Source organism: Neoarius graeffei, chromosome 4 (assembly GCF_027579695.1).
Source record: "Neoarius graeffei isolate fNeoGra1 chromosome 4, fNeoGra1.pri, whole genome shotgun sequence".
In the NCBI taxonomy this organism is placed as follows: Eukaryota; Metazoa; Chordata; class Actinopteri; order Siluriformes; family Ariidae; genus Neoarius; species Neoarius graeffei.
The window spans coordinates 81,590,562-81,603,441 of record NC_083572.1 but is presented as its reverse complement, the minus strand read 5'-3'; positions in this window follow the sequence as shown (position 1 = coordinate 81,603,441).

Sequence of the window (12,880 nt, the reverse complement as noted above, 5' to 3'; positions counted from 1 at the left end):
AGGGGAGGGCCTCAGGAGCTACCTGTTCACACCCTTTTTTTGGGAAGGTGCTACCTGTCTTCAAGCCAACCCTTAAGAAAATTTCTGCAATGTTCTTCAAAATATAGGAAACATCACTGTTGGGCTTCTTCTGAGCTCGGTTCTTTAAAAGACCATCTTGCTTTGTGCCGAATGGAACATTCTGTGTAATGATCATTTGGACAATTTGGACAAATAATCCTGAGATTGAACAAAATTTGGACGGAGATTTGTTTGTTCTCTTCTAAAACAAATCCAAAAGCACTGACAAAAAAGTACTTTAGATTTCTCATGTCACAGATTTAAATGTGTGTGAATGGTATAGACAGCAACCACTGCTTCAGTCTCCAACTTCTCTCAACAGCAAGTGAAAATTTGTTCAAACATGAAAAGCCAAACATAAAAAAAGAATAAGGGAAGCATAACCTAATAAATACATCAGAACAGAAACATTAACGTCTTAAAGATGCTATCTTTTTAGAATCATAAGCTGGCCGTAGAACATGGAATTCAGTTCACCATGAAGTCTCGGACCACCTCAAGCATTTTCAGCCTTTTATCTGCATATGAATAGATGCCCTCCCACCCCCAACATGCCCCTAGCACTGCTTCTATTAGTGTAACAAAGGACTGGCTGTAGACTGCTTGTATCTATCAAAGATGACTGGTGTAGATGTGTTTTGAACACATAAATGTTGGTTCAGGGGAACTGAGACACTCTCTCTCTCTCTCTCTTTGTAACTACATTAACATGCCAAAAGGACTGTGCTGACTAAATCCAAGAGAAAAATGAGAGAGAGGAAAAGAGAAAGAGACAGGGAGGCAGAGATAGATCAAGACAGAGACACTCAGTCAGTCCTATCTGATACTAGTCCAACCTAATAACATACTAATTTGGTGGTGCAGTGGTTAGCACTGTCACCTCACAGCAAGAAGGTTCTGGGTTCGAACTTTATGGCTGATGGGGGGCCTTTCTGTGTGGAGTTTGCATGTTCTCCCTGTGTCTGTGTGGGTTTCCTCCCACAGGTCAAAGACATGTAGATTTAGTCACTGGGATGGCACAAGCCAGTGCAAGGGAAGGGATGGGTAGTAGTGGCGTCCCCCGTCTGATATTAGCTATAGAAAGGCAAGTTGCCCGAAGAGACTCGCAATAATAATATGTCTTTATTGTCATTGTCACTTTTTCAAAAGTACAACGAAATTGAAGGTGCTGTTGACTCATGAGTTATAGAAAAAATAAAAATAAAAACAAATAAAGTATAAAAATAAATAGTAAAGTATACAGAATTGCACTGGTAAAATAGTATAAACAGAATGTAAACAGAACTGTATTGCATTGGTTCTATATGTACACAGATTGCATTGATAAGAAAAAAAAAATATATATATACACATACACACACACATATACAAATTGCACATTGGGGATAGGGCCAAGAATATCTTAATATAACTTAATTATAATTTCTAAAAACAAAATCATGAGTAAATAATTGTTTTATTCCTGAATTTGCAATATTAGGCTATATTCCATTTAAATCTTGCTGCATTTGTTAAATTCTAACTTGTTTTTACATATCACAAAATATTTATAATACAGTTGGATAAATGGACTCGAGTCTCCTTTGCTAATATCCCACAAAATATTTCAAAATATAATTAATTCTAAAAGTACTTGATTTTCAAAAACAGACCAAAAACTTTCTGATTTGTATCTGCATTATTTTTGAGTGATGATGCATAACCACGGGTCTGAACATAGTACATTTTATAATTTTTTAAATATACTTCGCAAGCCTGTCAATAATTGCCGTCAACGGCCTATAAATGCTCCATCACCAGCTACTCACAGATTTGTTTTTTTTTTTAATTAAAAATTTCCTTGTATATGACATGTTTTGTGTTTTTTTTAATTCACTGAGAAAAGTGATCTTTTTAGATGGCAAGAATTGCATTTGTGTTCTGACAAATGTTTGTGCCTTGCCCATTCATATGTATTTACATACTGTACATTTAGCACTCAGAACTCTTATGCTATGAGTGCTTTATAAGTATTTTTGTTGTTTGTATGATAACGGCTATTGTTTACTACTACTACCTGTGTCAGTGCACGTGTTATCTAGCCAAGTGAAATTTAAACCTCATAAAAGTGACGTCTGTTGATTCGCAGATTTTGCCAGTAAAAACCATGGTTTGATTAATTGAGAGCTTTATTGGCATTAATAAAGTACAAAGTTAACAGACAAGTCAAAAGTGCAATTAGTGTTAGCTTTTGTTTAGATTAATAGAATTAATGCTGAATAGAAGTTTCAGTAAAATTTTTGCATGAAGTGTTTAATAGTAGTATAAATAAATACATGTAGAAATCATATTAAGAATAATTTACTTTGACTCAAGTTTTAACTCAGGGTCATTATTTAAAATATTTTCTCTTTAGTTCTGATAGTTAAAACTCACAAAATATTTCAGGTTGTTGTTCTAATCTTGAAGCAGCTCTTCTTAGGGTTGCAGTTTTCCTATTGAAGCCTCGGCTTCTGCAGAATTTTGAAGATAGTCTCAACCTTCACAATAATAACTGAACAATCAAGAATTTACTACATATACTTTGGCCTATGACTGACCTATAAAACTTGAAAAAGGGTCAACTTGACATGAAATCATCAGAGAGGCTTTACTTTCATTTTCATTAATTTTATATTTTTCACATATTACCCACCAAATCATGAGATCAAAAAGAACATTTTATTTACTTGGAGATGCAAAATGTTGCAGTCTGGATCACTCAGAATGCACGATTTTACATCTATATTTTAAAAATTTTCCAGGGGAGGACCCCCGGACCTCCCCACCTTTTTTTGCATCGTGGTGGCGGCGTTGCTTACACTTTGGGTCTCTGCCTACTTCGGTTTTCCAAATGCCCCCTACTCCACAAGTTATTGACAGCGCTGCCTCTGTAGACCTGCTGCCTTCCTATGATTCTTCAAGATGTGAAAATTTCACATTTACAGTTCTCTATTATACTACTAACATTTCCAATGAATCAAAAGAGCAGTCAATCATTTTAATAATAAAAAAAGACTCTTTGTAATAGTGTTGGCTGATATACAAAATTGTCAAATGTAACATTGGCTAAACTCATTTATCAACTCCAACTTTTGGAAATAGGAGTGCATTAAAGACTTTTGGGCACATTTAACTCCTCTGGAAAGTTTGGCTGAACTGCATGGACTTCACTGAAGCTTTGGGGTGAGAATACTATCAACTCAGGTCAAAAAGGGAGAAAACTAATACCTTTAGGCCATGAGGCTGTCACCACAGTCAACCCCCTTCCACTAGCTGTAACTACTACCGTCTCCAATCAGTGGCCCACACCCTGTCTTGCTATTGGGGGCATTTAGCCTGAGGTCACCAGGTCCAAGCACAGTCTAAAGAGACTCCTGCATCCAGGGATGGCAGCAGCTCTTATTCACAATGTTTTGATGAGGGCAATTAGGTTAACTAAACAAACTTCTAATTAGGTTAAAATAACACTGGTGATGGTGCTGGATAGCGTGCTCACTAGTGTGTCTTTGAAACCCTAGTAGCCTATTGCTGAGATTTGTTGATAGGAGTAAACAAAAGTGAACAAAGTTGAAATCTAAATCATTTTAATGCTCCATGTTTGAGCGGGCTTGGGCTTGGAGTGTTGTTGCATGAAACTGCTGAAGAAAACTTTTCTAATTATTAAATGAGCAAGACGGCAGGCCCCTAAAAAGTGAACCAGGAAATATTCATGCTTGGGCTGAATGCAAATGATAAAGGCCTTCTTGTCATATTTTCCATAATCTAAACCATTTATAATAACTGTATCATGTATAATACAGAGATGCAATGCTCTCTGACCTTGGTAGCATCCCAATTAATAAGACATTTGCAATATGGATTTTTGTGGTGAAATTCTTGTCTAGTACTAATGTCTACATGATTTACATTACCACTACATAGAAAATGTATTTGCGTCCATTGCAATCTATCACCACCTGGCCTATTTTTAAATGTGTTTTTAAAAATATCAGTGCGAACTCTTCAGCACCAGTTCATTGTTGACCACACAGAGCAGCTGAATAGTGATCATTGCTGCACTTGTTAAGTTGTATACCTATTTCTACAGTGAAGCTATACTGGGGAGAGAATGTCAACACAGACCAGACAAAACATTCGCGTCTGAATTAGGTGAGGTTTGTGAGGCAATAATCAGTAGGTCTGAGCCAAGAGAGGAAGTAGAGCAAACATCAGCTTTTTGCTGCTTTAAACAAAAGATGCACTTAACCGAATATGGCTCTTTGGGGGCTGGTTAGGCTTAGAGCTGCTGGATTAGTGCAGTATCGTGTGTCAGGTGCTTGCTGTTGGGGAAGACACCTGTACAAGGAGCTGACAGCCAACATCACCCCTCTGTTGACAGAAAAACAAAAACAAAAAAACCCTTCTTTTCTAAATATCTATGGATGGAAATCCACCTAGGTCTCATAGGATTAGCTTTGCCCTAGATTTGATTACCATATTAACATTAAACACTTATGTTGAACTGGTAATGAGATTAATTTGTTCTAAAGCTGCTTTTACACAGGCAGTGAGAACAAGTTGCGCCTGGAACAAGTTGCGCCCACTTTCCTTCATGTTTACATGCTCACTCTCTATTGGTGGCAAACCGGAAGTTCGACAGGTAAACACAAAAGTGTGCATGCATGCGCAAAATCAGTGATCAGAAGCAAAATGGCAGGCAATGACGAAAGGCACGCCTTCGCATTTTTCAACATTTTCATGGCTCCTGTAAGAAAAAGACAGTGACGAAGGATCCAGAACATAAACACAAAAGCACGGCGGTAAATTGGCTCATTGCAGCCTGATTTCTCCAAATCCAGCTGGGTATCTGCATCTCTCCACAAGTGGATGAGGGTAAGTTCTTCTTTAGTCCAGTTATCATTGTGACTGGCTTGGGAATTGCTCGACTTCATCATTTAAAGGTGAAGTTTGACAAGCAAAAGCACTCGTGAAGAACTGACCATTGAATTTGCCATGAAGCAGTCTTGTCTGGATGATAAATGACCTGAACGCTACCGTGCATGTGTAAGCCCTCCTACTTGCCACTGATTGGGTTTAGACAGTAAGTGAGAACAAGTTGCACCTGGAACAAGATGCTCCAGAACAATTTGCGCTACCTTGAAAAGGAGAGCAAGTTGCACCCACTGGTGTCAAATTATTCCAGAACAAATTGTGTTTAGATGGGCAGTTGTGCCAGGACAACTTGTTCTGGGAACAACTTGTTCCAGAGAAAGTGGCTGTGTAAAAGCAGCTTGAGAGAGACTGAAGAAGAGAGACAGAGAACCAGCTTGTTTAGCCTGTTGAGGGCAGATATTTGTACTTTTCTTTCTCCTCTGAAAAGGAGATTCGCTCTTTGATGCAGATGTTACTTCTTGACCTTTGATGAGAGCTCCCAGAGGATCTATAAACAACCCTAGCTGAATGTGGAGATACACTGTCTGCTTAAGGTCGAAGATGCAGCCTTCAAGTCTATGGACAGAACAGCCCTCAGAGCAACTAGACCTTATCTCGGGGAACAAAAGAGCAACAGCGTTCCATACATAGAAGATTCAGGAACAACTGGTGAACACTGATCCAGAACATATATGGAAGGCTTCAAAAGCATCACTGACTACAGGAGAAAAGTCACTAGCAACCTTGGAACCATGACTTAAATGGCATGTTCACTTCAAGGCGTCCAACACCACACCAGCTATCAAGATTACCCCTCCTCCAGGTGAATAGCTACAGTCTGTGGGAGCAGCAGACATATGGAAGCAGGACTCTGTAAGAAATCAAACCATCCAAAGCTGCTTGCCCAGGTAACATCCCGGGCCAGGGACTCAGGTCACTGACGTCCACACAACTACAATATATCTAACACCTTATTTGCCTGTGCCAAAATACCTACATGTTTTGAGTCAGCCATCATACTCCCTATTCTACAGTCCTCTACACAATCTCAGGCTTGAAAGACTACTGTCCAGGAGCACATACATCAGTAAAGATAAAGTGATTTGAAAGGTTGGTCATGAGACACATAAAGGACTCAATAAGCATACAGACCAAACCAGACAGCAAGTGAGCCCTAGCTCACCTGAAAAACAACGTCGCCAATCTCTGGCTGCTGTTACTGGATTTTAGTGCAGAATTTAGTATTATTGTTTCTCAAAGCCTACTTTGTTCTTAATATATCCCTCTCAACAAGGTGCTGGACTTCCTGACAAATAGGTCCCAACTCGATTAGAGGTATAACTGTCTATCCCACCCCACAGTAATCAACATAATGAACCCACCAAGGCTCTATATTCTACCCACTACTGTACACACTGAGCACACGTGATGGTTTGGCCAGACACCCAAGCAAAATTACAGTCGAGTTTGCAGATGATTTCACAGTGGTGGGTCTCATGACCAAAAGGAATGACACAGAATTACACAGCCTACAGAGAGAAGATAGGACTGCCAGAGGACTGTTACAAAGTCAACAGCCTCTTCCTCCACATCAGCATGGCTCCTGGAGATGGTGGTTGACTTCAAGAAAACATGCACCACACACTCACCAGTGTGGAACTGGTGAGCAGCTTCAAATTCCCAGGGGCATCCTTCCTTATCCCAGAGCAGATCCTGCTTTTATAAAAAGGTCCATCAAGACCTCTACATTTTCTGGAGGATGAGTTCAGCAGTCCTCTATTCCTTCTACAGATGTACAGTGGAGAGCATCCTGAGATACTGCATCATACAGCCACTGAAACACCGAAGATAGGGGATTCTTCAACTGCTGTTGAAAGCAAAGCTGCTTAATACATCACCAATACCAGGCTTCCCACCATGGAGAACATTTACACCAAAAGGTGTCGGAAAAGGGCCAGGAGTATCATGAAGAGCATGACTCACCCCACCCATTAATTATTCATCCTACTCTCTTTGGGAGTCATTGGTTACCAGAATTGGGAATTTTTTTTTCCACAAACCATTCAGCCAACCAGCAAGTTAACCGACTACATAACGACCCTCCCATACCTGTCCAAACTTTAGCATGAGCTGCTACTTCATACACAACTAGCACTACCCAGATTCTCTTTCTGTCATCTCAGGGAGTTTTGTCTTGCCACCGTCACATTTGACTTGCTCTTTAGGGATCTAAATATAATAATGGAACATATTTATACAGGGTAGCCCAATTATGTGCACAGTTCACAATCTCATAAATTGCCATCATGAAATATCATTTCAATGGGGTCCTCATACAGTCATACACAAACTAACCTAACTGCATGTCTTTGACTGTGGGAGAAACCCACGCAGATAACATGCAAACTCCACACAGAAAGGTCCCCGTCAGCCACTGGGCGTGAACCCAGAACCTTCTTGCTGTGAGATGACAGTGCTAACGACTATACCACTGTGCCGCCAGTATATGATGCTTTCAAGTTGCTTTGTGACAATGTCTTGTTAAAAGTCCTAGACAAATAAAATTGAACTGAATCAAACTAAATATTGTTTGCACCACCTGGACCAGTGAACTACAACCCCAATTCCAAATATGTTGGGACACTGTGTAAAACATAAATAAAAACAGAATGTGAAGATATGCAAATCATGGAAACCCTACATTTCATTGAAAATAGTACAAAGACAACATATCAAATATTGAAACTAAGAAATGTTATCATTTTTTGAAAAATATATGCTCATTTTGAATTTGATGTCAGCAACATGTTTCAGAAAAGTTGGGACAGGGGCAACAAAAGACTGTAAAAGCTGTGTAATGCTAAAAAAAAAAAAAATAATAATAATAATAATAATTTGGTTAATTGGCAACAGGTCAGTAATACGACTGTGTATAAAAAGAGCATCCCAGAGAGGCGGAGTCTCTCAGAAGTAAAGATGGGGAGGGTTTCACTGCTCTGTGAAAGACTGTGTGGGCAAACAATGCAACAATTTAAGAATAACGTTCCTCAATGTAAAATTGCAAAGAATTTGGGGCTCACATCATCTATGGGACCTGGCGACTTGTCCAGGGTGTACCCCGCTTTTCGCCCGTAGTCAGCTGGGATAGGCTCCAGCTTGCCTGCGACCCTGTAGAAGGATAAAGCGGCTAGAGATGATGAGATGAGATGAGATGAGACATCATCTATGGTACATAATATTATTAAAAGATTCAGAGAATCTGGAGAAATCTCTGTATGCAAGAGACAAGGCTGAAAACTGACATTGGGTGCCTGTGATCTTCAGGCCCTCAGGAGACACTGCATTAAAAGCAGATATGTGTCTGTAGTGGAAATCACTGTATGGGCTCAGGAACACTTCAGAAAACCATCTTCTGGAAAACCAGTTCATTAATGCATCCACAAATGCAAGTTAAAACTAGATATAAACAATATCCAGAAATACCGCCACCTTCTCTGGGCCTGAGCTCTTTTATGATGGACTGAGGTGAAATGGAAAATTGTCCCGAGGTCTGACGAATCAAAAATAGAAATTCTTTTGAGAAATCATGGACCCCTCGTCCTCCAGGCTAAAGAGAAGAGGGACCATCCAGCTTGTTATAGGTGCACAGTTCAAAAGACAGCATCTGTGATGGTATAAGGGTGCATTAGTGCACATGACATGGATAGCTTGTACATCTGGGAGGCATCATTAATGCTGAAGGATATATACACGTTTCAGAGCAACATGCTGCCATCCAGACAAAATCTTTTTCAGGGAAGACCTTCCTTCTTTCAGCAAGGCAATGCCAAATCGCTTTTTGCACATGTTAAAACTGCATGGCTCCACAGTAAAAGAGTCCAGATGCTAAACTGGCCTGCCTGCAGTCCAGATCTGTCTCCCATTTAAAACATTTGGCGCATTATGAAGCGCAAAATATGACAAAGGAGACCCCGAACTGTTGAGCAACTGAAATTGTATATCAGGCAAGAATAGAACAACATTTCTCTTTCAAAACTACAGCAGTTGGTCTCCTCAGTTCCCAAACGTTTACAGAGTGTTGTTAAAAGTAGAGGTGATGCAACACAGTGGTAAACATGTCCCGCCCCAACTTTTTTGAAATGCGTTGCTGACATCAAATTCAAAATGAGCATATATTTTTCAAAAAACAGTAAAATTTATCATTTTCAACATTTGATATGTTTGATATATCCAGCCAGAGGAGGTCATGATATTTTTTACCATATTAACATGCCATTGTTGTGTGTTATGCCTGATGTAAAGACTCCCGTCTCTGCGAGCCTACCACACAGATTTAATACTTGTCATTTTTAGGGCATACCTAACAACCTGTGTTTTCTTTCTCTCTCTCACCCCCCCCCAATCTGTCCCTCTGAGTTACATGTTGATCCTGGGATTGAGATGCTGGCCTCTTCTGCCCCTCGGACCTGCTTGATCCATCCTGGTGCCCTGTGTCTGGTCGGAGTTTAATCGCACCGCTCCTGTGAAGGACGGCCCCATGAGGACAGTTGAGGGTTATACCTGTTAAAACTGTTAATATTATAGTCAGGCTGTCTGTTGTTGCCCAAATGAGGATGGGTTCCCTTTTGAGTCTGGTTCCTCTCGAGGTTTCTTCCTCATGTCGTCTGAGGGAGTTTTTCCTTGCCACCGTCGCCTCAGGCTTGCTCATTGGGGATAGATTAGGGATAAAATTAGCTCATGTTTTAAGTCGTTCAAATTCTGTAAAGCTGCTTTGCGACAATGTTTATTGTTAAAAGCGCTATACAAATAAACTTGATTTGATTTGATTTGATATGTTGTCTTTGTACTACTGTCAATGAAATATAGGGTTTTCAAGATTTGCAAATTATCGCATTCTATTTGTATTTATGTTTTACACAGCATCGCAACTTTTTTGGAATTGGGGTTGTACATATAATTCCATATTTCCATATATTGCTTTGAAATTATTAACATATTTAATTCTACCCTAATGTGTTACCCTGCACTACTGAGCCAGAGCAAATACCATTTTCATCTTCACAGTTGTATGCTGCTGAATGACAATAAAGAATCTTGAATAGTGCTGAAGGTCAAGATAATGAGCTGTTACTGTAGCAAAGTCTAAAGGAACTGACATCTCTGGGCCCCTAAAAACAAAGGGTAGGATATAAAAAGTCAACACCTGCACATGAAGATGTGGAATTGCTTTCCTGCATAATTAATTTCAGTACACGTAACCCCATCCCCACCCGTTTGGGCCAAAGTTGAGAATAAATCATCAAATGCTTGGAAACCGTTAAGGGTTCCTTGGACAGTTTAAAGTTTTTACATCATCTTAATGGCGTTCTACTTGGAACCCCATTAGGAGACACTATCAATCTATCAAGCATGTACTGTTACCAATTTATAATTAACATAATTACACTTTTGTAATAGTTACAAAAGGTACGAGTTACTGCGAACCACTGGCAAAAAGAGCTTCCAGTAAAATATATGTACAAAAATGAGTGAACAAACAGTAATTTTGGAAGGGGTGGCAGCATGTAAGCAACACCGCTTCTTACTGCTCTGTAACCACCTCATGCTGAGTCAGGGTCTGGCTGGAAAAGTACTTCAGAGGACCAAAAAAGAAGGGAGACACATTGTAGACTAAACAGTCTAACAGTGCAAGTGAAAGGCATTCCTATATTATGAAATGAGCTATAATTTTTTTTCTTTTCTTTTTTCTTGCCTGACTCCACACCCAATGTAAATTTTAGTCAGGAGATACTCTCTCCAATCTGTCAGCACCTAATTCAAGTGCTGCCCTCTCACTGGATCACAGGCTGAGGCCGCTGTGTCTGGGCCCCTCCAGCACAAACATTATTGATGCACCATAATCACTGACAAAATGTTCCAGATATTTTCTGAAACTAGTTGTACTTAATGTAAAATGTCATTTAAAAAGAAATGAAAAAACCTAAAACACCTACAAAACACACTTTAATGCATAAATGTATTAAAGAAAGAAAAACTTGAGCAATTCCACGGATTCCCAGAAGAAAATAATTAATTAAAGAATGGAGCTTCTCCTTTGGCTGTTGCTCTTAAACATCTCTCAGTGTCCCCTATTCATGATCCAAACCCCGTCTATGGTCAGTAAGCTTGTAATTCTCAGATGATCAACAGGCCCTGTCATTAGAGCCTTCTTTTTAAGATTAAATACAACGCTTTCTTCTGTCACCATTTTTGTCACGTTCCGCCATGTTATTTGATGCCACATTCTTGGCCTCGATTCCACCTTGACCATCCCCCTCCTTCAATGTGACAGAGGAGCGGGCCTAGAGCTCAAAGTTGCACAGCGGCAGGTGCTGCTCTAAATAGTTGCCCTGCGGCGAGTGAAAAAATATGCACCTCCTGGAGGTAAAGGAATTTCAGATTTAAACATAAAACCCCTTCACAATACAAACAGCAATCCCTAAGGGTGGTAAGTGCAGTGTGTACAGTCTAATGACTCATCAAGCAGGCACACCCCTGGAAGGAGGTGCCAAGCTTTTTTTTTTTACTTTGGTGCCATCAAAAAGGGGACGTTGGGAATGCTGGCCAATGACCACCGCACTCCTTCCTCAAACATACACTCCTCAGAGTGCTCCAGCCCATCACAGCTATGGCATATTCAGGCAGTTCAGGCAGAGGGGGTAGCGTGCCACGCTCACTGCACCACACCCAATATTAAAGGAAGGAAGGTGGGGGCGGACACAGGGAGGAAGGGTGCAGGATGGTGTTGTAAGTATGGGGGGCATTAATCACCAGTTCAAGAAAAAGCAGAATACACACACACACACACACACACACACACTCAGCACCCCAGGGTAGAGAATCACAGCCATGTGTGTGCCTCTCCTTTTTATCCTCCTCAGCTTTACTGCTGGACAACAGCATTCCTGCACTGGGAGGGGACCCATCACTTCACCTCCCTGGCTTAGAGACCAAACTGCAGCTCGATCTGGAACTCACACTCTCACATGCCAGGCTTTCCACTGCTCTCCTGGTGTGTAACTGCTGTACTTAGGCACTTAATGATGTAACTATTTGTGACAGTTGAATTCTCACACACCCAGTATTTAAGGAAAAGAACAATCTTTTTTTTTCCCCCAGAGAAAAAGACAGGGAGAAAAGGTTTACTTTCAAAAAGTTGCTGAAATAAAAATATTTGACTTACATCAAAGTAGAACATTTCAGATTGATAGTTTTGTCGCAGATCGGTTCCATGTTCAAAGTGCATGAGTCCCGTCTACCCACCGATTTTAACAACAATGCAGAAATCAGTTCAGCTGTACAACTCAGTCCAGACCACATTATCTGAGCATAAATAGCATCATGATGACTGCTTTATCTAACACCAGCAACATATTATTGGTACGCAGTCATACATGCATTCAACCTAATTGTTCGCAAATCCAATCAGAAAAGTGGTTCCTAGGTTGACCAGGGGAACCCCACATTAAACAACAACCCCAGATGTGCATGTGGGCAATAACGGATTTCACTGGAGTTTACCAATGAATTCCCCCAAAGCCAAATGATGCACCTCAATGGTTACGCCAAACAAAACAAGTTTCACTTGCAGAGAGGTAATAGGAGTTCTCTGGGTTTTTTGTGTCATCACATTTTTATTTAATTGATATCAATTATCTTTTCACCAAGGCAGCCTGTAAATTAATTTCTGAATTATAGTAATAACCTTAATTTCCATAAAGCAGTCAAAAATGTTTCAACATTTTTTGTGGATTCAAAGGAAAACATTGGAACATATAATGGCTATAATTACTCGAAGAGGTCCTTAGCAAGAGAGCCTCATTATTTATATAAAAATATGAGTTTGGTG